General features: G+C 41.2%; 1 non-coding gene across 1 annotated transcript; it reads right to left on the bottom strand.

Moving 5' to 3' along the window:
- Positions 1–2803: 2803 nt before the first annotated feature.
- On the bottom strand, positions 2804–2910 carry LOC131749104 (U6 spliceosomal RNA). Its single transcript, XR_009333212.1, has one exon. It is a non-coding gene; the product is annotated as a U6 spliceosomal RNA (small nuclear RNA).
- Between the last annotated feature and the right edge of the window lie 436 nt (positions 2911–3346).

Below are 3346 nucleotides of genomic sequence, written 5' to 3'. Positions count from 1 at the left end.
CTGACTTCACTAAGTATGACAATCTCCAGGTCCATCCATGTTTCTGCAAACGACATTAGTTTGTTCTTTGTTTTTATGGCTGAGTAATATTCCATTGTATACATGTACCACATCTCCTTTATCCATTCCTCTGTTGATGGACGTTTAGGTTGCTTCCATGTCTTGGCTATTGTAAATAGTGCTGCAGTGAACATTGGGGGGTGCATGTATCTTTTCGAATTGTGGTTTTATCCCCACCATCTGTTAAGCACAGTTGATGCTTAAACAAAACGATGGATATTGATTCCTTAATAGAACTTTACATATGATGGTATGGGGTTTACTGTGAATGTATTTACTTCCTCACAAGGGAGGAAAATGGCAAGACGTCCAGGTTATGCCAAAGAGGGGCTTACTCAAATGCCAACATCACTGCTTCCTGATCTCTTTATTCATTTCCCTGTTGGAAAGTCAGAAATGAATTTTAGAGCACCATGTTGTAGTAAGGGGTCTCCAGGACCCTTCATCTGGAAGATGAGGATAAAATATTTGTCCCACAAGTCTCTTTGGGTGACCATGGCTATAAAGTGTTTGGCTGCATGTGAGACAGCTATAGAAACTCTGAAGTGCTATGACATAGAAGGGTCCTGCATTTACCCCCAAAGGTCTTCCCCTGCCTCCTAATATGGTTTGGATTCTGTGATCCATGATCCTTGCTCTTTACCCCCCATACTGGCTTATTCCTCCACTTTCTAGATTAGCCGTTAGCAAGCCCCAATCCTGCTTGGACTAGCTTTTCCTCACCCCAACCCGAGGGTGCTGGAGAAAAACACTCAACATTTCAAATGATCTAACTTTAAATTATGATAGCTACTGTCTCACAGTAAACAGCAGTCATTCCCCTAAGTTCTCCTCTCTTCTCTTAGTTAATTCATTCTGCCAAGACTGAATTTTCATTTCTCCTTTCTGATCAAATCTCCAACACCTTCTCACAGTGAGCCCGTGAACTTGCCTTTTCTTTTTTTTTTTTTTTTTTTGGCCTTGATACTGCATGGCACGTAGGATCTTAGTTCCTCAGCCAGGGATTAAACTCGCGCCCCCTGCAGTGAAAGCGTGGGGTCCTAAGCACTGGACCACCAGGGAAGTCCCTGAACTTGCTTTTCATTTTCCTGAAAAATGGAAAGGTTTTCGAGTGAACGTGTCCATGTTATCATATCTATATAGATCCAGCTTGATGAAAGTGTTAATATAGTGGCTCAGTCATAGGTGTTTTACTCGCTTCTTACTTATCTCTGTAGCCATGACGTTGAGGCTCGATCAAACGTGGAGAATAGACCAGTAGACTGTTCACAGAGTGACCGGGTCATGACGTCCTTCTGTACACCCAAGGTTGTGGGTTAGAGGACCCAGAGAGACAACGTGACTTGATGTAAACGTGAAGGTGGATGGTGTGTCTCTGGAGCTACGTTTGGGCTCAGCATCATGGCTGGTTATCCATCAGTATATGCACCTGTGTGACTAGCCTCTTTTTAGGACTCTAGACCCGCAGGACCCAAGGTTGGGTGCTCTTAGTGGACATCTTGCTACATGTCTCAGTAGTTCAGAGCAGGAGAGAAACGTATGTCCTCTGTGACCATAGTAGAGCAAAGGAGGGAGGACTTTGCAGACTGTCTGTGATTTGTCTAGCCTGTGTCTGTGGATGTCTTTTCTCCACTCCGCTTCCCCAAACTCACCCCCTCCACTGGGATACTAGGTTGTTTTTCTTTTTAAAAAGATTTTTATTGGTGTATAGTTGCTTTACAATGTTGTGTTAGTTTCACATGTACAGCAAAGTGAATCAGTTATACATATATCCATTCTTTTTTAGACTCTTTTCCCATCTAGGCCATTACAGAATATTGAGTAGAGTTCCCTGTGCTATACAGTAGGTTCTTATAAGTTATCTATTTTATATATAATAGTGTGTATGTGTCAATCCCAGTCTTCCAATTTACCCATCCTCCCCTTACAAGCAAAGCAGTCTCGAGAAAGAAAAACAGAGCTTGAAGAATCGGGCTCCCTGACTTCAGACTATACTACAAAGCTATAGTAATCAAGACAGTATGGTACTGGTCCAAAAACAGAATATAGATCAATGGAACAGAATAGAAAGCCCAGAAATAAACACAAGCACCTGTGGTCACCTAATCTATGACAACAAGGCAAGAATGTACAAGGGAGAAAAGACAGTTTCCTCAGTAAGTGGTGCTGGGAAAATGGGACAGCTACATGTAAAAGAATGAAATTAGAACACTCCCTAACACCATACACAAAAATAAACTCAAAATGGATTAAAGACCTAAATGTAAAGCCGGGCACTGTAAAACTCTTAGAGGGAAACATAAGCAGAACACTCTCTGACATAAATCAGAGCATGATCTTTTTCAGTCCACCTCCTAGGACACTAGGTTTTATCTTCTCTCAACTACACAAGGACAGTGCTCTGTGGATACACTCTCCTCTGCTTCTCAGCTGATGATCTGTTTCCTCAAGAGGATCATTCCATCAACATAGAATGTGCTGCAATATGAACCACTTAAAAAAAATTGAGACCCTGCAAACCTTACCCCCATCCCTCAGTATTGCCAAAGAGCTCTGCTCAACTGTACCCACCATATCAAATTCATCTCCTGAACTTCTTTGTGAATCTACTCCAATAAGATTTCCCTTCTTTTTTTTTTTCCATTTTATTTATTTATTTTTAAAACATCTTTATTGGAGTATAATGGCTTTACAATGGTGGGTTAGTTTCTGCTTTATAACAAAGTGAATCAGTTATACATATAAAAATATGGAACGCTTCAGGAATTTGTGTGTCATCCTTGCACAGGGGCCATGCTAATCTTCTCTGTATTGTTCCAATTTTAGTATATGTACTGCCGAAGGGAGCACAGATTTTCCTTCTTAAAGGAAGGACCACTCCACCAAGAACACTCTTATCCAGGTTACTACTGTCTCTGCTGACAGATACAAGGGTTATTTTTTGCCCTCATTACGCTTGGTTTATCAGCTCTATTTGAAGTAGTTGACCATTTTCTCTGCTTGGCCCCCAAGATGTTGCTATTTTTTTGGATGTCCTCTGGACTCCTTTTCCAGCACTTCTGGCAATCCTCTCTTTTCCCCAAACTCTAAAATTTGGAGGGTTCCTGGGCTCATTCATAGGATGAACTCATCTTTTCATACATTCACTTCGTATTTAATATCATGCTGTTCTACAGCTTTGAACACCTTTTAATCCCTGGTAACTCCCAAGTTTCTATCCAGCCTCAGTTCATTCTTTGCTTGCCCTAGAACTTCAGAAAGGTCTAAACTTACATATCCTGTTGCT

Source organism: Kogia breviceps, chromosome X (genome assembly GCF_026419965.1).
Source record: "Kogia breviceps isolate mKogBre1 chromosome X, mKogBre1 haplotype 1, whole genome shotgun sequence".
In the NCBI taxonomy this organism is placed as follows: domain Eukaryota; kingdom Metazoa; phylum Chordata; class Mammalia; order Artiodactyla; family Physeteridae; genus Kogia; species Kogia breviceps.
The sequence above is the reverse complement of the archived record's forward strand: the minus strand, read 5'-3'. Positions and strand labels throughout refer to the sequence as shown.